At 46.1% G+C, this 26,359-nt stretch overlaps 1 protein-coding gene across 5 annotated transcripts in view; it reads left to right on the top strand.

Moving 5' to 3' along the window:
- Positions 1–26,359, top strand: part of LOC115122410 (ryanodine receptor 3-like) — a 269,794-nt gene that overhangs the window by 44,261 nt on the left and 199,174 nt on the right. The window lies entirely within an intron of this gene.

Genomic DNA, 26,359 nt, shown 5'->3' with positions numbered 1-26,359 from the left:
CTTCTCCTTGAAAAGTCATTACCAGACCAACTTCCTGTGGTCTGACTGGTCATTCTCTATGAGATGATTAGATTAGAACCAGATATGAAGTGAACATTAAAAGTGAATTACTTACAGTAATCACAGACCAGCCATTGTTGTGCAGCGCTGGCAGCCTGTGAGAAGCTTGACAAGCAGCCAGCACTTCATTCTTGTAAAACCAAGCTGGCAGGAGAAAGCTCAGTGAGAGAAGAGATACCCCCCTCCCTTCACGCACGCACACACACACACACATGGACATGCTCACGCACAATCTCTCACGCTCTCTTATACACGCACAATCCCCCTCCCACACACACCATCGCCATACTACCTGCAGAAGCTCAGACAGAATGATATTAGAGTGGGAGGGGCGTTGCCAGTTGCTGTGCCGCACAGCCAAAGGTCACAGTTCACAGTGATGATGTGTCAGCATGGCAGGAGGCCTGAAATACAGCCCCCCCCCCCCCTTCCTCTCTCTCTCTTTCTCTCTCTGTCTCTCTCTTTCTTTGGGGGTCTGTAGGACTGGGGGTTTGGAGTCTGGGGGGCTGAGAGGCTGAGGGGACTGGAGGACTGGGGGTTTGGAGTCTGGGGGCTGAGAGGCTGAGGGGACTGGAGGACTGGGGGTTTGGAGTATGTGGGGCTGAGAGACTGAGGGGACTGGAGGACTGGGGGTTTGGAGTCTGTGGGGCTGAGAGGCTGAGGGGACTGGGGGTTTGGAGTCTGGGGGACTGAGAGACTGAGGGGACTGGAGGACTGGGGGTTTGGAGTCCTGGGGGCTGAGAGACTGAGGGGACTGGGGGACTGGGGGTTTGGAGTCTGGGGGACTGAGAGGCTGAGGGGACTGGAGGACTGGGGATTTGGAGTCTGGGGGGCTGAGAGGCTGAGGGGACTGGGGGTTTGGAGTCTGGGGGACTGAGAGGCTGAGGGGACTGGAGGACTGGGGATTTGGAGTCTGGGGGCTGAGAGACTGAGGGGACTGGGGGACTGGGGGTTTGGAGTCTGGGGGACTGAGAGGCTGAGAAGACTGGGGGACTGGGGGTTTGGAGTCTGGGGGACTGAGAGACTGAGGGGACTGGAGGACTGGGGATTTGGAGTCTGGGGGGCTGAGAGGCTGAGGGGACTGGGGGTTTGGAGTCCTGGGGGCTGAGAGGCTGAGGAGACTGGGGGACTGGGGGTTTGGAGTCTGGGGGACTGAGAGACTGAGGGGACTGGAGGACTGGGGATTTGGAGTCTGGGGGCTGAGAGGCTGAGGAGACTGGGGGACTGGGGGTTTGGAGTCTGGGGGACTGACAGACTGAGGGGACTGGAGGACTGGTTTGGAGTTTGGGGGCTGGGGAGGAGACTGAGACTGGGGGTTTGGAGTCTGAGGAGACTGGGGGACTGGGGGGGGTTTGGAGTCTGGGGGACTGAGAGGTAGATAGGACTGTAGGATTGGGGGTCTGTAGGACGGGGTTTGGAGTCTGGGGGACAGAGACTGAGGGGACTGGAGGACTGGGGATTTGGAGTCTGGGGGACTGAGAGGTAGATAGGACTGTGGGATTGGAGTCTGTGGGGCTGAGAGGCTGAGGGGACTGGGGGTTTGGGGATTTGGAGTCTGGGGGGCTGAGAGGCTGAGGAGACTGGGGGATTGGGGGTTTGGAGTCTGGGGGACTGAGAGACTGAGGGGACTGGAGGACTGGGGGTTTGGAGTCTGGGGGACTGAGAGACTGAGGGGACTGGAGGACTGGGGATTTGGAGTCTGGGGGGCTGAGAGGCTGAGGAGACTGGGGGACTGGGGGTTTGGAGTCTGGGGGACTGAGAGACTGAGGGGACTGGGGGGTTTGGAGTCTGGGGGACTGAGAGGTAGATAGGACTGTAGGATTGGGGGTCTGTAGGACGGGGTTTGGAGTCTGGGGGACTGAGAGACTGAGGGGACTGGAGGACTGGGGATTTGGAGTCTGGGGGACTGAGAGGTAGATAGGACTGTGGGATTGGGGGTTTGGAGTCTGGGAGGCTGAGGGGGGAGAGGACTGGAGGGCTGGGAGGTTGGAGTCTGTGGAGCTGAGGGGTGGAGAAGACTTTGTTTGGAATCTGAGGCACTGAGAGTAGAATAATCAAACCTTCTCGTAGTGTTGCTTTCCCCTCCATTCATCAAACCCTCTCGTAGTGTTGCTTTCCCCTCCATTCATCAAACCTTCTCGTAGTGTTGCTTTCCCCTCCATTCATCAAACCCTCTCGTAGTGTTGCTTTCCCCTCCATTCATCAAACCTTCTCGTAGTGTTGCTTTCCCCTCCATTCATCAAACCTTCTCGTAGTGTTGCTTTCCCCTCCATTCATCAAACCTTCTCGTAGTGTTGCTTTCCCCTCCATTCATCAAACCTTCTCGTAGTGTTGCTTTCCCCTCCATTCATCAAACCTTCTCGTAGTGTTGCTTTCCCCTCCATTCATCAAACCTTCTCGTAGTGTTGCTTTCCCCTCCATTCATCAAACCTTCTCGTAGTGTTGCTTTCCCCTCTCCATTCATCAAACCTTCTCGTAGTGTTGCTTTCCCCTCCATTCATCAAACCTTCTCGTAGTGTTGCTTTCCCCTCTCCATTCATCAAACCTTCTCGTAGTGTTGCTTTCCCCTCTCCATTCATCAAACCTTCTCGTAGTGTTGCTTTCCCCTCTCCATTCATCAAACCTTCTCGTAGTGTTGCTTTCCCCTCTCCATTCATCAAACTTTCTCGTAGTGTTGCTTTCCCCTCTCCATTCATCAAATCTTCTCGTAGTGTTGCTTTCCCCTCTCCATTCATCAAACCTTCTCGTAGTGTTGCTTTCCCCTCCATTCATCAAACCTTCTCGTAGTGTTGCTTTCCCCTCTCCATTCAGGGTAGATCAGTGTAGATGAACGAAAGGAGATGAGGAGAGGAAGCTACGTTAGACGACTGAGATGTAGTCGTCAGTCTCTAAACTCCGGTGTTGTTTCTCTCCCTCCCTCCTCTCTTCTCGTTGAGGGGTTTAGGGGCTTCATGGATCGACCAGACGAACTGTAGACTGTAGACACCCAAGCACAAATAGTTCCTGTAGACTGTAGTATATATATTTCACTGTACGGTCTACAGCTGTTGTATTCAGCGCATGTGACAAATAAAATTTGATTTGTCACATGCGCTGAATAAAACAGCTGTAGACCGTACAGTGAAATGCATACTTACAAACCCATAACCAACAATGCTTTAAGAAGTTAAGAAATTGTTTTTACTTAAGTGTTAAGTAAAAAATAGATAAGTAGAAAATAGAAAGTAAAAGTAACAAATAATTAAACAGCAGCAGTAAAATAACAAGAGTGAGACTTTATACAGGGAGTACTGGTACAGAGTCAATGTGGAGGCTATATACAGGGTATTACGGTACAGAGTCAATGTGGAGGCTATATACAGGGTGTTACGGTACAGAGTCAATGTGGAGGCTATATACAGGGTATTACGGTACAGAGTCAATGTGGAGGTTATATACAGGGTATTACGGTACAGAGTCAATGTGGAGGCTATATACAGGGTATTACGGTACAGAGTCAATGTGGAGGCTATATACAGGGTATTACGGTACAGAGTCAATGTGGAGGCTATATACAGGGTATTACGGTACAGAGTCAATGTGGAGGCTATATACAGGGTATTACGGTACAGAGTCAATGTGGAGGCTATATACAGGGTATTACGGTACAGAGTCAATGTGGAGGCTATATACAGGGTATTACGGTACAGAGTCAATGTGGAGGCTATATACAGGGGGTACCGGTACAGAGTCAATGTGGAGGCTATATGCAGGGGGTACTGGTACAGAGTCAATGTGGAGGCTATATACAGGGTATTACGGTACAGAGTCAATGTGGAGGCTATATACAGGGGGTACCGGTACAGAGTCAATGTGGAGGCTATATGCAGGGGGTACCGGTACAGAGTCAATGTGGAGGCTATATACAGGGTATTACGGTACAGAGTCAATGTGGAGGATATATACAGGGGGTACCGGTACAGAGTCAATGTGGAGGCTATATACAGGGGGTACCAGTACAGAGTCAATGTGGAGGCTATATACAGGGGGTACCAGTACAGAGTCAATGTGGAGGCTATATACAGGGGGTACCAGTACAGAGTCAATGTGGAGGCTATATACAGGGGGTACCAGTACAGAGTCAATGTGGAGGCTATATACAGGGGTACCAGTACAGAGTCAATGTGGAGGCTATATACAGGGGGTACCGGTACAGAGTCAATGTGGAGGCTATATACAGGGGTACCAGTACAGAGTCAATGTGGAGGCTATATACAGGGGTACCAGTACAGAGTCAATGTGGAGGCTATATACAGGGGTACCAGTACAGAGTCAATGTGGAGGCTATATACAGGGGGTACCAGTACAGAGTCAATGTGGAGGCTATATACAGGGGTACCAGTTCAGAGTCAATGTGGAGGCTATATACAGGGGTACCAGTACAGAGTCAATGTGGAGGCTATATACAGGGGTACCAGTACAGAGTCAATGTGGAGGCTATATACAGGGGGTACCAGTTCAGAGTCAATGTGGAGGCTATATACAGGGGTACCAGTTCAGAGTCAATGTGGAGGCTATATACAGGGGTACCAGTACAGAGTCAATGTGGAGGCTATATACAGGGTATTACGGTACAGAGTCAATGTGGAGGCTATATACAGGGTATTACGGTACAGAGTCAATGTGGAGGCTATATACAGGGGTACCGGTACAGAGTCAATGTGGAGGCTATATACAGGGTATTACGGTACAGAGTCAATGTGGAGGCTATATACAGGGTATTACGGTACAGAGTCAATGTGGAGGCTATATACAGGGGGTACCGGTACAGAGTCAATGTGGAGGCTATATACAGGGTATTACGGTACAGAGTCAATGTGGAGGCTATATACAGGGTATTACGGTACAGAGTCAATGTGGAGGCTATATACAGGGTATTACGGTACAGAGTCAATGTGGAGGCTATATACAGGGTATTACGGTACAGAGTCAATGTGGAGGCTATATACAGGGAGTACCAGTACAGAGTCAATGTGGAGGCTATATACAGGGTATTACAGTACAGAGTCAATGTGGAGGCTATATACAGGGGGTACCAGTACAGAGTCAATGTGGAGGCTATATACAGGGTATTACGGTACAGAGTCAATGTGGAGGCTATATACAGGGAGTACCAGTACAGAGTCAATGTGGAGGCTATATACAGGGTATTACGGTACAGAGTCAATGTGGAGGCTATATACAGGGAGTACCAGTACAGAGTCAATGTGGAGACTATATACAGGGGGTACCAGTACAGAGTCAATGTGGAGACTATATACAGGGGGTACCAGTACAGAGTCAATGTGGAGGCTATATACAGGGTATTACGGTACAGAGTCAATGTGGAGGCTATATACAGGGAGTACCAGTACAGAGTCAATGTGGAGACTATATACAGGGGGTACCAGTACAGAGTCAATGTGGAGACTATATACAGGGGGTACCAGTACAGAGTCAATGTGGAGGCTATATACAGGGAGTACCAGTACAGAGTCAATGTGGAGACTATATACAGGGGGTACCAGTACAGAGTCAATGTGGAGACTATATACAGGGGGTACCAGTACAGAGTCAATGTGGAGGCTATATACAGGGGGTACCGGAACAGAGTCAATGTGGAGGCTATATACAGGGGGTACCAGTACAGAGTCAATGTGGAGACTATATACAGGGGTACCAGTACAGAGTCAATGTGGAGGCTATATACAGGGGGTACCGGTACAGAGTCAATGTGGAGACTATATACAGGGGTACCAGTACAGAGTCAATGTGGAGACTATATACAGGGGTACCGGTACAGAGTCAATGTAGAGACTATATACAGGGGTACCGGTACAGAGTCAATGTGGAGACTATATACAGGAGGTACCGGTACAGAGTCAATGTGGAGGCTATATACAGGGGTACCGGTACAGAGTCAATGTGGAGACTATATACAGGGGTACCGGTACAGAGTCAATGTGGAGGCTATATACAGGGGTACCGGTACAGAGTCAATGTGGAGACTATATACAGGGGTACCGGTACAGAGTCAATGTGGAGGCTATATACAGGGTATTACGGTACAGAGTCAATGTGGAGGCTATATACAGGGTATTACGGTACAGAGTCAATGTGGAGGCTATATACAGGGGTACCGGTACAGAGTCAATGTGGAGGCTATATACAGGGTATTACGGTACAGAGTCAATGTGGAGGCTATATACAGGGTATTACGGTACAGAGTCAATGTGGAGGCTATATACAGGGGGTACCGGTACAGAGTCAATGTGGAGGCTATATACAGGGGTACCGGTACAGAGTCAATGTGGAGGCTATATACAGGGGGTACCGGTACAGAGTCAATGTGGAGGCTATATACAGGGGGTACCGGTACAGAGTCCATGTGGAGGCTATATACAGGAGGTACCGGTACAGAGTCAATGTGGAGGCTATATACAGGGAGTACCGGTACAGAGTCAATGTGGAGGCTATATACAGGGGGTACCGGTACAGAGTCAATGTGGAGACTATATACAGGGGGTACCGGTACAGAGTCAATGTGGAGGCTATATACAGGGTATTACGGTACAGAGTCAATGTGGAGGCTATATACAGGGTATTACGGTACAGAGTCAATGTGGAGGCTATATACAGGGGGTACCGGTACAGAGTCAATGTGGAGGCTATATACAGGGTATTACGGTACAGAGTCAATGTGGAGGCTATATACAGGGTATTACGGTACAGAGTCAATGTGGAGGCTATATACAGGGGGTACCGGTACAGAGTCAATGTGGAGGCTATATACAGGGGGTACCGGTACAGAGTCAATGTGGAGGCTATATACAGGGGGTACCGGTACAGAGTCAATGTGGAGGCTATATACAGGGGGTACCGGTACAGAGTCCATGTGGAGGCTATATACAGGAGGTACCGGTACAGAGTCAATGTGGAGGCTATATACAGGGGGTTTTATTTTATTTTATTTATTTCACCTTTATTTAACCAGGTAAGCAAGTTGAGAACAAGTTCTCATTTACAATTGCGACCTGGCCAAGATAAAGCAAAGCAGTTCGACACATACAACGACACAGAGTTACACATGGAGTAAAACAAACATACAGTCAATAATACAGTAAAAAAAAAAAAAAAAAAAACAAGTCTATATACAATGTGAGCAAATTAGGTGAGAAGGGAGGTAAAGGCAAAAAAGGCCATGGTGGCAAAGTAAATACAATATAGCAAGTAAAACACTGGAATGGTAGTATTGCAATGGAAGAATGTGCAAAGTAGAAATAAAAATAATGGGGTGCAAAGGAGCAAAATAAATAAATAAATTAAATACAGTTAGGAAAGAGGTAGTTGTTTGGGCTAAATTATAGGTGGGCTATGTACAGGTGCAGTAATCTGTAAGATGCTCTGACAGTTGGTGTTTAAAGCTAGTGAGGGAGATAAGTGTTTCCAATTTAAGAGATTTTTGTAGTTCGTTCCAGTCATTGGCAGCAGAGAACTGGAAGGAGAGGCGGCCAAAGAAAGAATTGGCTTTGGGGGTGACTAGAGAGATATACCTGCTGGAGCGTGTGCTACAGGTGGGAGATGCTATGGTGACCAGCGAGCTGAGATAAGGGGGGACTTTACCTAGCAGGGTCTTGTAGATGACATGGAGCCAGTGGGTTTGGCGACGAGTATGAAGCGAGGGCCAGCCAACGAGAGCGTACAGGTCGCAATGGTGGGTAGTATATGGGGCTTTGGTGACAAAACGGATAGCACTGTGATAGACTGCATCCAATTTGTTGGGGTACCGGTACAGAGTCAATGTGGAGGCTATATACAGGGAGTACCGGTACAGAGTCAATGTGGAGGCTATATACAGGGAGTACCGGTACAGAGTCAATGTGGAGGCTATATACAGGGGGTACCGGTACAGAGTCAATGTGGAGACTATATACAGGGAGTACCGGTACAGAGTCAATGTGGAGGCTATATACAGGGGGTACCGGTACAGAGTCAATGTGGAGGCTATATACAGGGAGTACCGGTACAGAGTCAATGTGGAGGCTATATACAGGGAGTACCGGTACAGAGTCAATGTGGAGGCTATATACAGGGGGTACCGGTACAGAGTCAATGTGGAGGCTATATACAGGGGGTACCGGTACAGAGTCAATGTGGAGGCTATATACAGGGGGTACCGGTACAGAGTCAATGTGGAGGCTATATACAGGAGTACCGGTACAGAGTCAATGTGGAGGCTATATACAGGGGTACCGGTACAGAGTCAATGTGGAGGCTATATACAGGGGTACTGGTACAGAGTCAATGTGGAGGCTATATACAGGGGTACCGGTACAGAGTCAATGTGGAGGCTATATACAGGGGGTACCGGTACAGAGTCAATGTGGAGGCTATATACAGGGGTACTGGTACAGAGTCAATGTGGAGGCTATATACAGGAGTACCGGTACAGAGTCAATGTGGAGGCTATATACAGGGGTACCGGTACAGAGTCAATGTGGAGGCTATATACAGGGGTACTGGTACAGAGTCAATGTGGAGGTTATATACAGGGGGTACCGGTACAGAGTCAATGTGGAGGTTATATACAGGGAGTACCGGTACAGAGTCAATGTGGAGGCTATATACAGGGGGTACCGGTACAGAGTCAATGTGGAGGCTATATACAGGGGGTACTGGTACAGAGTCAATGTGGAGGTTATATACAGGGGGTACCGGTACAGAGTCAATGTGGAGGCTATATACAGGGGGTACCGGTACAGAGTCAATGTGGAGGCTATATACAGGAGTACCGGTACAGAGTCAATGTGGAGGCTATATAGAGGGAGTACCGGTACAGAGTCAATGTGGAGGCTATATACAGGGGCTACCGGTACAGAGTCAATGTGGAGACTATATACAGGGAGTACCGGTACAGAGTCAATGTGGAGGCTATATACAGGGGCTACCGGTACAGAGTCAATGTGGAGACTATATACAGGGGGTACCGGTACAGAGTCAATGTGGAGACTATATACAGGGGGTACCGGTACAGAGTCAATGTGGAGGCTATATACAGGGAGTACCGGTACAGAGTCAATGTGGAGGCTATATAGAGGGAGTACCGGTACAGAGTCAATGTGGAGGCTATATACAGGGGCTACCGGTACAGAGTCAATGTGGAGACTATATACAGGGAGTACCGGTACAGAGTCAATGTGGAGGCTATATACAGGGTGTTACGGTACAGAGTCAATGTGGAGGCTATATACAGGGTATTACGGTACAGAGTCAATGTGGAGGCTATATACAGGGGGTACCGGTACAGAGTCAATGTGGAGGCTATATACAGGGTATTACGGTACAGAGTCAATGTGGAGGCTATATACAGGGTATTACGGTACAGAGTCAATGTGGAGGCTATATACAGGGGGTACCGGTACAGAGTCAATGTGGAGGCTATATACAGGGGGTACCGGTACAGAGTCAATGTGGAGGCTATATACAGGGGGTACCGGTACAGAGTCAATGTGGAGGCTATATACAGGGGGTACCGGTACAGAGTCCATGTGGAGGCTATATACAGGAGGTACCGGTACAGAGTCAATGTGGAGGCTATATACAGGGGGTTTTATTTTATTTTATTTATTTCACCTTTATTTAACCAGGTAAGCAAGTTGAGAACAAGTTCTCATTTACAATTGCGACCTGGCCAAGATAAAGCAAAGCAGTTCGACACATACAACGACACAGAGTTACACATGGAGTAAAACAAACATACAGTCAATAATACAGTAAAAAAAAAAAAAAAAAACAAGTCTATATACAATGTGAGCAAATTAGGTGAGAAGGGAGGTAAAGGCAAAAAAGGCCATGGTGGCAAAGTAAATACAATATAGCAAGTAAAACACTGGAATGGTAGTATTGCAATGGAAGAATGTGCAAAGTAGAAATAAAAATAATGGGGTGCAAAGGAGCAAAATAAATAAATAAATTAAATACAGTTAGGAAAGAGGTAGTTGTTTGGGCTAAATTATAGGTGGGCTATGTACAGGTGCAGTAATCTGTAAGATGCTCTGACAGTTGGTGTTTAAAGCTAGTGAGGGAGATAAGTGTTTCCAATTTAAGAGATTTTTGTAGTTCGTTCCAGTCATTGGCAGCAGAGAACTGGAAGGAGAGGCGGCCAAAGAAAGAATTGGTTTTGGGGGTGACTAGAGAGATATACCTGCTGGAGCGTGTGCTACAGGTGGGAGATGCTATGGTGACCAGCGAGCTGAGATAAGGGGGGACTTTACCTAGCAGGGTCTTGTAGATGACATGGAGCCAGTGGGTTTGGCGACGAGTATGAAGCGAGGGCCAGCCAACGAGAGCGTACAGGTCGCAATGGTGGGTAGTATATGGGGCTTTGGTGACAAAACGGATAGCACTGTGATAGACTGCATCCAATTTGTTGGGGTACCGGTACAGAGTCAATGTGGAGGCTATATACAGGGAGTACCGGTACAGAGTCAATGTGGAGGCTATATACAGGGAGTACCGGTACAGAGTCAATGTGGAGGCTATATACAGGGGGTACCGGTACAGAGTCAATGTGGAGACTATATACAGGAGTACCGGTACAGAGTCAATGTGGAGGCTATATACAGGGGTACCGGTACAGAGTCAATGTGGAGGCTATATACAGGAGTACCGGTACAGAGTCAATGTGGAGGCTATATACAGGAGTACCGGTACAGAGTCAATGTGGAGGCTATATACAGGGGGTACCGGTACAGAGTCAATGTGGAGGCTATATACAGGGGTACCGGTACAGAGTCAATGTGGAGGCTATATACAGGGGGTACCGGTACAGAGTCAATGTGGAGGCTATATACAGGGAGTACCGGTACAGAGTCAATGTGGAGGCTATATACAGGGGGTACCGGTACAGAGTCAATGTGGAGGCTATATACAGGGGTACTGGTACAGAGTCAATGTGGAGGCTATATACAGGGGGTACCGGTACAGAGTCAATGTGGAGGCTATATACAGGGGTACCGGTACAGAGTCAATGTGGAGGCTATATACAGGGGTACTGGTACAGAGTCAATGTGGAGGCTATATACAGGGAGTACCGGTACAGAGTCAATGTGGAGGCTATATACAGGGGTACCGGTACAGAGTCAATGTGGAGGCTATATACAGGGGGTACTGGTACAGAGTCAATGTGGAGGTTATATACAGGGGGTACCGGTACAGAGTCAATGTGGAGGTTATATACAGGGAGTACCGGTACAGAGTCAATGTGGAGGCTATATACAGGGGGTACCGGTACAGAGTCAATGTGGAGGCTATATACAGGGGGTACTGGTACAGAGTCAATGTGGAGGTTATATACAGGGGGTACCGGTACAGAGTCAATGTGGAGGCTATATACAGGGGGTACCGGTACAGAGTCAATGTGGAGGCTATATACAGGGAGTACCGGTACAGAGTCAATGTGGAGGCTATATAGAGGGAGTACCGGTACAGAGTCAATGTGGAGGCTATATACAGGGGCTACCGGTACAGAGTCAATGTGGAGACTATATACAGGGAGTACCGGTACAGAGTCAATGTGGAGGCTATATACAGGGGCTACCGGTACAGAGTCAATGTGGAGACTATATACAGGGGGTACCGGTACAGAGTCAATGTGGAGACTATATACAGGGGGTACCGGTACAGAGTCAATGTGGAGGCTATATACAGGGAGTACCGGTACAGAGTCAATGTGGAGGCTATATAGAGGGAGTACCGGTACAGAGTCAATGTGGAGGCTATATACAGGGGCTACCGGTACAGAGTCAATGTGGAGACTATATACAGGGAGTACCGGTACAGAGTCAATGTGGAGGCTATATACAGGGTGTTACGGTACAGAGTCAATGTGGAGGCTATATACAGGGTATTACGGTACAGAGTCAATGTGGAGGCTATATACAGGGTATTACGGTACAGAGTCAATGTGGAGGCTATATACAGGGTATTACGGTACAGAGTCAATGTGGAGGCTATATACAGGGTATTACGGTACAGAGTCAATGTGGAGGCTATATACAGGGTATTACGGTACAGAGTCAATGTGGAGGCTATATACAGGGTATTACGGTACAGAGTCAATGTGGAGGCTATATACAGGGTATTACGGTACAGAGTCAATGTGGAGGCTATATACAGGGTATTACGGTACAGAGTCAATGTGGAGGCTATATACAGGGAGTACCGGTACAGAGTCAATGTGGAGGCTATATACAGGGAGTACCGGTACAGAGTCAATGTGGAGGCTATATAGAGGGAGTACCGGTACAGAGTCAATGTGGAGGCTATATACAGGGGCTACCGGTACAGAGTCAATGTGGAGACTATATACAGGGAGTACCGGTACAGAGTCAATGTGGAGGCTATATACAGGGGCTACCGGTACAGAGTCAATGTGGAGACTATATACAGGGGGTACCGGTACAGAGTCAATGTGGAGACTATATACAGGGGGTACCGGTACAGAGTCAATGTGGAGGCTATATACAGGGAGTACCGGTACAGAGTCAATGTGGAGGCTATATAGAGGAGTACCGGTACAGAGTCAATGTGGAGGCTATATACAGGGGCTACCGGTACAGAGTCAATGTGGAGACTATATACAGGGAGTACCGGTACAGAGTCAATGTGGAGGCTATATACAGGGGCTACCGGTACAGAGTCAATGTGGAGACTATATACAGGGAGTACCAGTACAGAGTCAATGTGGAGGCTATATACAGGGGGTACCGGTACTGAGTCAATGTGGAGGCTGTATACAGGGGGTACCAGTACAGAGTCAATGTGGAGGCTATATACAGGGTATTACGGTACAGAGTCAATGTGGAGGCTATATACAGGGGGTACCGGTACAGAGTCAATGTGGAGACTATATACAGGGAGTACCGGTACAGAGTCAAGGTGGAGGCTGTATACAGGGGGTACCAGTACAGAGTCAATGTGGAGGCTATATACAGGGTATTACAGTACAGAGTCAATGTGGAGGCTATATACAGGGTATTACGGTACAGAGTCAATGTGGAGGCTATATACAGGGGCTACCGGTACAGAGTCAATGTGGAGACTATATACAGGGAGTACCAGTACAGAGTCAATGTGGAGGCTATATACAGGGGGTACCGGTACTGAGTCAATGTGGAGGCTATATACAGGGGCTACCGGTACAGAGTCAATGTGGAGACTATATACAGGGAGTACCAGTACAGAGTCAATGTGGAGGCTATATACAGGGGGTACCGGTACTGAGTCAATGTGGAGGCTATATACAGGGAGTACCAGTACAGAGTCAATGTGGAGGCTATATACAGGGAGTACCAGTACAGAGTCAATGTGGAGACTATATACAGGGAGTACCAGTACAGAGTCAATGTGGAGGCTATATACAGGGGGTACCGGTACTGAGTCAATGTGGAGGCTATATACAGGGAGTACCAGTACAGAGTCAATGTGGAGGCTATATACAGGGTGTTACGGTACAGAGTCAATGTGGAGGCTATATACAGGGGGTACCGGTACAGAGTCAATGTGGAGGCTATATACAGGGAGTACCGGTACAGAGTCAATGTGGAGGCTATATACAGGGAGTACCGGTACAGAGTCAATGTGGAGGCTATATACAGGGAGTACCGGTACAGAGTCAATGTGGAGGCTATATACAGGGAGTACCGGTACAGAGTCAATGTGGAGGCTATATACAGGGAGTACCGGTACAGAGTCAATGTGGAGACTATATACAGGGGGTACCGGTACAGAGTCAATGTGGAGACTATATACAGGTTATTACGGTACAGAGTCAATGTGGAGACTATATACAGGGTATTACGGTACAGAGTCAATGTGGAGACTATATACAGGGTATTACGGTACAGAGTCAATGTGGAGACTATATACAGGGGGTACCGGTACAGAGTCAATGTGGAGACTATATACAGGGGGTACTGGTACAGAGTCAATGTGGAGGCTATATACAGGGGTACCGGTAGTGGAGGCTATATACCGGTACAGAGTCAATGTGGAGGCTATATACAGGGGTATACAGAGTCAATGTGGAGGCTATATACAGGGGTACTGAGTCAATGTGGAGGCTATATACAGGGTATTACGGTACTGAGTCAATGTGGAGGCTATATACAGGGGGTACCGGTACAGAGTCAATGTGGAGGCTATATACAGGGGGTACCGGTACTGAGTCAATGTGGAGGCTATATACAGGGGGTACTGGTACAGAGTCAATGTGGAGGCTATATACAGGGGGTACCGGTACTGAGTCAATGTGGAGGCTATATACAGGGGTACTGGTACAGAGTCAATGTGGAGGCTATATACAGGGGGTACCGGTACAGAGTCAATGTGGAGGCTTTATACAGGGGGTACCGGTACAGAGTCAATGTGGAGGCTATATACAGGGGGTACCGGAACAGAGTCAATGTGGAGACTATATACATGGGGTACCGGAACAGAGTCAATGTGGAGGCTATATACAGGGGTACCGGTACAGAGTCAATGTGGAGACTATATACAGGGGGTACCGGAACAGAGTCAATGTGGAGACTATATACAGGGGGTACCGGAACAGAGTCAATGTGGAGACTATATACAGGGGGTACCGGAACAGAGTCAATGTGGAGGCTATATACAGGGGGTACCGGTACAGAGTCAATGTGGAGGCTATATACAGGGGGTACCGGTACAGATACAATGTGGAGGCTATATACAGGGGGTACCGGTACAGAGTCAATGTGGAGACTATATACAGGGGGTACCGGAACAGAGTCAATGTGGAGACTATATACAGGGGGTACCGGAACAGAGTCAATGTGGAGACTATATACAGGGGTACCGGAACAGAGTCAATGTGGAGACTATATACAGGGGGTACCGGAACAGAGTCAATGTGGAGACTATATACAGGGGTACCGGTACAGAGTCAATGTGGAGGCTATATACAGGGGTACCGGTACAGAGTCAATGTGGAGACTATATACAGGGGTACCGGTACAGAGTCAATGTGGAGGCTATATACAGGGGTACCGGTACAGAGTCAATGTGGAGGCTATATACAGGGGGTACCGATACAGAGTCAATGTGGAGGCTATATAGAGGGGGTACCGGTACAGAGTCAATGTGGAGGCTATATACAGGGGGTACCGGTACAGATACAATGTGGAGGCTATATACAGGGGGTACCGGTACAGAGTCAATGTGGAGACTATATACAGGGGTACCGGAACAGAGTCAATGTGGAGACTATATACAGGGGGTACCGGAACAGAGTCAATGTGGAGACTATATACAGGGGGTACCGGAACAGAGTCAATGTGGAGACTATATACAGGGGGTACCGGAACAGAGTCAATGTGGAGACTATATACAGGGGGTACCGGTACAGAGTCAATGTGGAGGCTATATACAGGGGGTACCGGTACAGAGTCAATGTGGAGACTATATACAGGGGGTACCGGTACAGAGTCAATGTGGAGGCTATATACAGGGGGTACCGGTACAGAGTCAATGTGGAGGCTATATACAGGGGGTACCGATACAGAGTCAATGTGGAGGCTATATAGAGGGGGTACCGGTACAGAGTCAATGTGGAGGCTATATACAGGGGGTACCGGTACAGATACAATGTGGAGGCTATATACAGGGGGTACCGGTACAGAGTCAATGTGGAGACTATATACAGGGGGTACCGGAACAGAGTCAATGTGGAGACTATATACAGGGGGTACCGGAACAGAGTCAATGTGGAGACTATATACAGGGGGTACCGGAACAGAGTCAATGTGGAGACTATATACAGGGGGTACCGGAACAGAGTCAATGTGGAGACTATATACAGGGGGTACCGGTACAGAGTCAATGTGGAGGCTATATACAGGGGGTACCGGTACAGAGTCAATGTGGAGGCTATATACAGGGGGTACCGATACAGAGTCAATGTGGAGGCTATATAGAGGGGGTACCGGTACAGAGTCAATGTGGAGGCTATATACAGGGGGTACCGGAACAGAGTCAATGTGGAGGCTATATACAGGGGGTACCGGTACAGAGTCAATGTGGAGGCTATATACAGGGGGTACCGGTACAGAGTCAATGTGGAGGCTATATACAGGGGGTACCGGAACAGAGTCAATGTGGAGGCTATATACAGGGGGTACCGGTACAGAGTCAATGTGGAGGCTATATACAGGGGGTACCGGAACAGAGTCAATGTGGAGACTATATACAGGGGGTACCGGTACAGAGTCAATGTGGAGGCTATATACAGGGGGTACCGGAACAGAGTCAATGTGGAGGCTATATACAGGTGGTACCAGTACAGAGTCAATGTGGAGACTATATACAGGGGGTACCGGTACAGAGTCAATGTGGAGGCTATATACAGGGGGTACCGGAACAGAGTCAATGTGGAGGCTATATACAGGGGGTACCGGAACAGAGTCAATGTGGAGGCTATATACAGGGGGTACCGGAACAGAGTCAATGTGGAGGCTATATACAGGGGGTACCGGAACAGAGTCAATGTGGAGGCTATATACAGGGGGGCACCGGAACAGAGTCAATGTGGAGGCTATATACAGGGGGTACCGGAACAGAGTCAATGTGGAGGCTATATACAGGGGGTACCGGTACAGAGTCAATGTGGAGGCTATATACAGGGGGTACCGGTACAGAGTCAATGTGGAGGCTATATACAGGGGGTACCGGTACAGAGTCAATGTGGGGGCTATATACAGGGGGTACCAGTACAGAGTCAATGTGGAGGCTATATACAGGTGGTACCAGTACAGAGTCAATGTGGAGACTATATACAGGGGGTACCGGTACAGAGTCAATGTGGAGGCTATATACAGGGGGTACCGATACAGAGTCAATGTGGAGGCTATATACAGGGGGTACCAGTACAGAGTCAATGTGGAGACTATATACAGGGGGTACCAGTACAGAGTCAATGTGGAGGCTATATACAGGGGTACCAGTACAGAGTCAATGTGGAGGCTATATACAGGGGTACCGGTACAGAGTCAATGTGGAGGCTATATACAGGGGGTACCGGTACAGAGTCAATGTGGAGGCTATATACAGGGGTACCGGTACAGAGTCAATGTGGAGGCTATATACAGGGGGTACCGGAACAGAGTCAATGTGGAGGCTATATACAGGGGGTACCGAACAGAGTCAATGTGGAGGCTATATACAGGGGGCCGGAACAGAGTCAATGTGGAGGCTATATACAGGGGGTACCGGTACAGAGTCAATGTGGAGGCTATATACAGGGGGTACCGGTACAGAGTCAATGTGGAGGCTATATACAGGGGGTACCGGTACAGAGTCAATGTGGGGGCTATATACAGGGGTACCAGTACAGAGTCAATGTGGAGGCTATATACAGGTGGTACCAGTACAGAGTCAATGTGGAGACTATATACAGGGGGTACCGGTACAGAGTCAATGTGGAGGCTATATACAGGGGGTACCGATACAGAGTCAATGTGGAGGCTATATACAGGGGGTACCAGTACAGAGTCAATGTGGAGACTATATACAGGGGGTACCAGTACAGAGTCAATGTGGAGACTATATACAGGGGGTACCAGTACAGAGTCAATGTGGAGGCTATATACAGGGGGTACCAGTACAGAGTCAATGTGGAGGCTATATACAGGGGGTACCGGTACAGAGTCAATGTGGAGGCTATATACAGGGGGTACCGGTACAGAGTCAATGTGGAGGCTATATACAGGGGTACCAGTACAGAGTCAATGTGGAGCCTATATACAGGGGTACCAGTACAGAGTCAATGTGGAGGCTATATACAGGGGTACCAGTACAGAGTCAATGTGGAGGCTATATACAGGGGGTACCGGTACAGAGTCAATGTGGAGGCTATATACAGGGGGTACCGGTACAGATACAATGTGGAGGCTATATACAGGGTGTTACGGTACAGAGTCAATGTGGAGGCTATATACAGGGGTACCGGTACAGAGTCAATGTGGAGGCTATATACAGGGGTACCGGTACAGAGTCAATGTGGAGGTTATATACAGGGGGTACCGGTACAGAGTCAATGTGGAGGCTATATACAGGGGGTACCGGTACAGAGTCAATGTGGAGGCTATATACAGGGGGTACCGGTACAGAGTCAATGTGGAGGCTATATACAGGGGGTACCGGTACAGAGTCAATGTGGAGGCTATATACATGGGGTACCGGTACAGAGTCAATGTGGAGGCTATATACAGGGAGTACCGGTACAGAGTCAATGTGGAGGTTATATACAGGGAGTACCGGTACAGAGTCAATGTGGAGGCTATATACAGGGAGTACCGGTACAGAGTCAATGTGGAGACTATATACAGGGGGTACCGGTACAGAGTCAATGTGGAGGCTATATACAGGGGGTACCGGTACAGAGTCAATGTGGAGGTTATATACAGGGGGTACTGGTACAGAGTCAATGTGGAGGCTATATACAGGGGGTACCGGTACAGAGTCAATGTGGAGGCTATATACAGGGGGTAAAGGTACAGAGTCAATGTGGAGGCTATATACATGGGGTACCGGTACAGATACAATGTGGAGGCTATATAGAGGGGGTACCGGTACTGAGTCAATGTGGAGGCTATATAGAGGGGGTACCGGTACAGAGTCAATGTGGAGGCTATATACAGGGGGTAAAGGTACAGAGTCAATGTGGAGGCTATATACAGGGGGTACCGGTACTGAGTCAATGTGGAGGCTATATACAGGGGGTACCGGTACAGAGTCAATGTGGAGGCTATATACAGGGGGTACCGGTACAGAGTCAATGTGGAGGTTATATAGAGGGGGTACCGGTACAGATACAATGTGGAGGCTATATACAGGGGGTAAAGGTACAGAGTCAATGTGGAGGCTATATACAGGGGGTACCGGTACTGAGTCAATGTGGAGGCTATATACAGGGGGTACCGGTACAGAGTCAATGTGGAGGCTATATACAGGGAGTACCGGTACAGAGTCAATGTGGAGGCTATATACAGGGGGTACCGGTACAGAGTCAATGTGGAGGCTATATACAGGGGGTACCGGTACAGAGTCAATGTGGAGGCTATATACAGGGGGTACCGGTACAGAGTCAATGTGGAGGCTATATACAGGGAGTACCGGTACAGAGTCAATGTGGAGGCTATATACAGGGGGTACCGGTACAGAGTCAATGTGGAGGCTATATACAGGGGGTACCGGTACAGAGTCAATGTGGAGGCTATATACAGGGGGTACCGGTACAGAGTCAATGTGGAGGCTATATACAGGGAGTACCGGTACAGATACAATGTGGAGGCTATATACAGGGAGTACCGGTACAGATACAATGTGGAGGCTATATACAGGGAGTACCGGTACAGATACAATGTGGAGGCTATATACATGGGGTACCGGTACAGAGTCAATGTGGAGGCTATATACAGGGAGTACCGGTACAGATACAATGTGGAGGCTATATACAGGGAGTACCGGTACAGAGTCAATGTGGAGGCTATATAGAGGGGGTACCGGTACAGATACAATGTGGAGGCTATATACAGGGGGTACCGGTACAGAGTCAATGTGGAGGTTATATAGAGGGGGTACCGGTACAGATACAATGTGGAGGCTATATACAGGGGGTACCGGTACAGATACAATGTGGAGGCTATATACATGGGGTACCGGTACAGAGTCAATGTGGAGGTTATATAGAGGGGGTACCGGTACAGATACAATGTGGAGGCTATATACAGGGGGTACCGGTACAGATACAATGTGGAGGCTATATACATGGGGTACCGGTACAGAGTCAATGTGGAGGCTATATAGAGGGGGTACCGGTACAGATACAATGTGGAGGCTATATACATGGGGTACCGGTACAGAGTCAATGTGGAGGCTATATAGAGGGGGTACCGGTACAGATACAATGTGGAGGCTATATACATGGGGTACCGGTACAGAGTCAATGTGGAGGCTATGTAGAGGGGGTACCGGTACAGATACAATGTGGAGGCTATATACATGGGGTACCGGTACAGAGTCAATGTGGAGGCTATATAGAGGGGGTACCGGTACAGATACAATGTGGAGGCTATATACATGGGGTACCGGTACAGAGTCAATGTGGAGGTTATATAGAGGGGGTACCGGTACAGATACAATGTGGAGGCTATATACAGGGGGTACCGGTACAGATACAATGTGGAGGCTATATACATGGGGTACCGGTACAGAGTCAATGTGGAGGCTATATACAGGGAGTACCGGTACAGAGTCCATGTGGAGGTTATATACAGGGGGTACCGGAACAGAGTCAATGTGGAGGTTATATACAGGGGGTACCGGTACAGATACAATGTGGAGGCTATATACATGGGGTACCGGTACAGAGTCAATGTGGAGGCTATATAGAGGGGGTACCGGTACAGATACAATGTGGAGGCTATATACAGGGGGTACCGGTACAGAGTCAATGTGGAGGCTATATACATGGGGTACCGGTACAGAGTCAATGTGGAGGCTATATACAGGGAGTACCGGTACAGAGTCAATGTGGAGACTATATACATGGGGTACCGGTACAGAGTCAATGTGGAGGCTATATACATGGGGTACCGGTACAGAGTCAATGTGGAGGCTATATACAGGGAGTACCGGTACAGAGTCAATGTGGAGGCTATATACAGGGAGTACCGGTACAGAGTCAATGTGGAGGCTATATACAGGGAGTACCGGTACAGAGTCAATGTGGAGGCTATATACATGGGGTACCGGTACAGAGTCAATGTGGAGGCTATATACAGGGAGTACCGGTACAGAGTCAATGTGGAGGCTATATACAGGGAGTACCAGTACAGAGTCAAGGTGGAGGCTATATACAGGGGGTACCGGTACAGAGTCAATGTGGAGACTATATACAGGGAGTACCGGTACAGAGTCAAGGTGGAGGCTATATACAGGGGGTACCGGTACAGAGTCAATGTGGAGGCTATATACAGGGAGTACCGGTACAGAGTCAAGGTGGAGGCTATATACAGGGGGTACCGGTACAGAGTCAATGTGGAGGCTTTATACAGGGGGTACCGGTACAGAGTCAATGTGGAGGCTATATACAGGGTGTACCGTACAGAGTCAATGTGCGGGGGTACAGGTTAGTCAAGGTAATATGTACATGTAGGTAGAGTTAAAATGACTATGCATAGATAATAAACAGAGTAGCAGCAGCGTAAAAGAGGGGTCTGAGTAGCCCTCTGATTAGCTGTTCAGGAGTCTTATGTCTTGGGGGTAGAAGATGTTTAGAAGCCATTTGGACCTAGACTTGGCGCTCCTTTATCGCTTGCTGTGCGGTAGCAGAGAGAACAGTCTATGACTAGGGTGGCTGGAGTCTTTGATATTTTTTATGTTCTTCCTCTGACACCGCCTGATATAGATGTCCTGGATGGCAGGAAGCTTGTCCCCAGTTATGTACTTGGCCGTATGTACTTATGTACTGGTTATAGTTATAGTCATGTACTTGCGGTCGAAGGCCGAGCAGATGCCATACCAGGCAGTGATGCAACCAGGATGCTCTCGATGGTGCAGCTGTAGAACCTTTTGAGGATCTGGGGACCCATGCCAAATCTTTTTAGATTCCTGAGGGGGAATAGGCTTTGTCGTGCCCTCTTCACAACTGTCTTAGTGTGTTTGGACCATGAAAGTTTGTTGGTGATGTGGACACCAAGGAATTTGAAGCTCTCAACCTGTTCCACTACAGCCCCATCGATATACTGTAGACAGTAGCGTATATAATGTAGACTGTAGTGTATATTCTGTAGACCGTAGTGTATATTCTGTAGACAGTAGTGTATATAATGTAGACTGTAGTGTATATTCTGTGGACTGTAGTGTATATAATGTAGACTGTAGTGTATAGACTTTAGACTGTAGTGTATACTCTAGACTGTAGTGTATATTCTGTAGACAGTAGTGTATATACTGTAGACTGTAGTGTATATTCTGTAGACAGTAGTGTATATACTGTAGACTGTAGTGTATATTCTGTGGACTGTAGTGTATATAATGTAGACTGTAGTGTATAGACTTTAGACTGTAGTGTATACTCTAGACTGTAGTGTATATAATGTAGACTGTAGTGTGTATTCTGTAGACTGTAGTGTATAGACTGTAGACTGTAGTGTATATACTGTAGACTGTAGTGTATATAATGTAGACTGTAGTGTATATTCTGTAGACTGTAGTGTATATAATGTAGACTGTAGTGTATATTCTGTAAACTGTAGTGTACATAATGTAGACTGTAGTGTATATTCTGTAAACTGTAGTGTACATAATGTAGACTGTAGTGTATAGACACTAGTGTATATTCTATAGACTGTAGTGTATATAATGTAGACTGTAGTGTATATTCTGTAGACTGTAGTGTATATAATGTAGACTGTAGTGTATATTCTGTAGACTGTAGTGTATATAATGTAGACTGTAGTGTATATAATGTAGACTGTAGTGTATATTCTGTAGACTGTAGTGTGTATTCTGTAGACTGTAGTGTATATTCTGTAGCCTGTAGTGTATATTCTGTAGACTGTAGTGTATATTCTGTAGACTGTAGTGTATATAATGTAGACTGTAGTGTATATAATGTAGACTGTAGTGTATATTCTGTAGACTGTAGTGTGTATTCTGTAGACTGTAGTGTGTATTCTGTAGACTGTAGTGTATATTCTGTAGACTGTAGTGTGTATTCTGTAGACTGTAGTGTATATTCTGTAGACTGTAGTGTATAGAATGTAGACTGTAGTGTGTATTCTGTAGACTGTAGTGTATAGAATGTAGACTGTAGTGTGTATTCTGTAGACTGTAGTGTGTATTCTGTAGACTGTAGTGTGTATTCTGTAGACCGTAGTGTATATTCTGTAGACTGTAGTGTGTATTTAGTAGACTGTAGTGTGTATTCTGTAGACTGTGGTGTATATTCTGTAGACTGTAGTGTATATTCTGTAGACTGTAGTGTATATTCTGTAGACTGTAGTGTATATTCTGTAGACTGTAGTGTATATAATGTAGACTGTAGTGTATATAATGTAGACTGTAGTGTATATTCTGTAGACTGTAGTGTGTATTCTGTAGACTGTAGTGTGTATTCTGTAGACTGTAGTGTATAGTCTGTAGACTGTAGTGTGTATTCTGTAGACTGTAGTGTATATTCTGTAGACTGTAGTGTATAGAATGTAGACTGTAGTGTGTATTCTGTAGACTGTAGTGTATAGAATGTAGACTGTAGTGTGTATTCTGTAGACTGTAGTGTGTATTCTGTAGACTGTAGTGTGTATTCTGTAGACCGTAGTGTATATTCTGTAGACTGTAGTGTGTATTTAGTAGACTGTAGTGTGTATTCTGTAGACTGTGGTGTATATTCTGTAGACTGTAGTGTATATTCTGTAGACTGTAGTGTATACTCTAGACTATAGTGTATATTCTGTAGACTGTAGTGTGTATTCTGTAGACTGTAGTGTATAGAATGTAGACTGTAGTGTGTATTCTGTAGACTGTAGTGTATAGAATGTAGACTGTAGTGTGTATTCTGTAGACTGTAGTGTGTATTCTGTAGACTGTAGTGTGTATTCTGTAGACCGTAGTGTATATTCTGTAGACTGTAGTGTGTATTTAGTAGACTGTAGTGTGTATTCTGTAGACTGTGGTGTATATTCTGTAGACTGTAGTGTATATTCTGTAGACTGTAGTGTATACTCTAGACTATAGTGTATATTCTGTAGACTGTAGTGTGTATTCTGTAGACCGTAGTGTATATTCTGTAGACTGTAGTGTGTATTCTGTAGACCGTAGTGTATATTCTGTAGACCGTAGTGTATATTCTGTAGACTGTAGTGTATACTGTAGACTGTAGTGTATATTCTGTAGACTGTAGTGTGTATTCTGTAGACCGTAGTGTATATTCTGTAGACTGTAGTGTGTATTCTGTAGACCGTAGTGTATATTCTGTAGACTGTAGTGTGTATTCTGTAGACCGTAGTGTATATTCTGTAGACTGTAGTGTATACTGTAGACTGTAGTGTATATTCTGTAGACTGTAGTGTGTATTCTGTAGACCGTAGTGTATATTCTGTAGACTGTAGTGTGTATTCTGTAGACTGGTTGTTGATTGGATTTATATATTTCTTACACTCCCCTACGTGTGTATTCTGTAGACGGTAGTGTATACTGTAGACTGTAGTGTATACTGTAGACTGTAGTGTATATTCTGTAGACTGTAGTGTGTATTCTGTAGACCGTAGTGTATATTCTGTAGAATGTAGTGTATATTCTGTAGACTGTAGTGTGTATTCTGTAGACTGTAGTGTATATGATGTAGACTGTAGTGTATAGACTTTAGACTGTAGTGTATACTCTAGACTGTAGTGTATATTCTGTAGACAGTAGTGTATATAATGTAGACTGTAGTGTATATTCTGTAGACTGTAGTGTATAGACTTTAGACTGTAGTGTATAGACTGTAGACTGTAGTGTATATACTGTAGACTGTAGTGTATATAATGTAGACTGTAGTGTATATTCTGTAGACTGTAGTGTATATAATGTAGACTGTAGTGTATATTCTGTAAACTGAAGTGTATATAATGTAGACTGTAGTGTATATTCTGTAAACTGTAGTGTACATAATGTAGACTGTAGTGTATAGACTGTAGTGTATATTCTATAGACTGTAGTGTATATAATGTAGACTGTAGTGTATATTCTGTAGACTGTAGTGTATATAATGTAGACTGTAGTGTATATTCTGTAGACTGTAGTGTATATAATGTAGACTGTAGTGTATATAATGTAGACTGTAGTGTATATTCTGTAGACTGTAGTGTGTATTCTGTAGACTGTAGTGTGTATTTGAACAGTGAAGCTAAAACTTTTAGTTTGTCTCTATACTGCAGCGTTTAGAATTTGATATAAAACTATTTATATGAGGCGACAGTACATCATGTCACCTGTTATTTGAGGGTATATTCATACATACAGTATCTATTTCAACATGAACTAACGAAAGCACGTTATGTATCTAGTGCCCCCATTTGAGATTTTCAAAAGTATTTAGGCAAATTCACTTATAGAGTGTTTAGTCAATTTAGTCAAAAGTTTTGTATTTGCACGCAATGACTACATCAAGCTTGTGACTCTACAAATTTGTTGGATGCATTTTCTGTTTGTTTTGGTTGTGGTTCAGATTATTTTGTGCCCAATAGAAATTAATGGTGAATAATGTATTGTGTCATTTTGGAGTCACTTTTATTGTAAATAAGAATAGAATATGTTTCTAAACACTACTACATTAATGTGGATGAGACCATGATTATGGATTATCATGAATGAATTGTGAATAACCCTGAGTAAGTAAGTTACAGAGGCATAAATATCAGAACACCCCCCCAAAAAAAAATACACTACAACCTTCTAACGAGGGGACTAGAAACATGAAGTGCCCTTATTTTCAAAACGGTGACAATATATATTAACTTTTAATTTCAAATCAAATCAAATCCCCAATTTGGCTCTATATTCCAGCATTTTGTATAAAATGTTTTATTTATATATATATATATCTATCTATCTATATATATATATATATATATATATATATAAAACATGCTGGAATATAGAGACCAAATTAAAAGTTTTAGCTTCACTGTCTAAATAAACCCGTTTGTAGAGTGTGTCAAGAGGGAACTCATGTTATCCACCACCAATGTGTAGCAATGTCTATCTTATCTAGTTTTCTTTCTTTATCCAAATAATGATCTGTAACTCCTTCAGAGGGAATACAGATAGCAACACTGTAGACCGTTTTGTGGGTTATTGGGTTCAAGTGTGCTAATGTTATGTCACCCTGTTCTTTTCTTCATGCGTCTAGAGGTTGTTAAGGAGGGTGAGTAATTTGTTTTAAATCTATATTCTCTGAAGGGGTTCGCAACATTTCCTTGTCCACGGTACTACAACAAAATGTTTCTCGTTCGTCACCCGAACCTGTCTAACACACGTAGTAGTGATGCAGCACGACCTGGTTGGGATGAGTTCCTTTTGGTTCCGTTTTGTTCCTGTCTGTCCGTCTGTTTGTTCCTGGAGGTACTAGCCAAGGATGTTCGTTGTCTATCCTCAATATTTTAAAGTGACGTCCTTCCCTTGTTTTCTTTCCTTCATCTCTACTGATTAGAAACAA

Source organism: Oncorhynchus nerka, linkage group LG24 (assembly GCF_034236695.1).
Source record: "Oncorhynchus nerka isolate Pitt River linkage group LG24, Oner_Uvic_2.0, whole genome shotgun sequence".
Classification (NCBI taxonomy): Eukaryota; Metazoa; Chordata; class Actinopteri; order Salmoniformes; family Salmonidae; genus Oncorhynchus; species Oncorhynchus nerka.
Note: the sequence above shows the minus strand (reverse complement) of the source record. Positions and strands in the feature narration are given on the sequence as shown.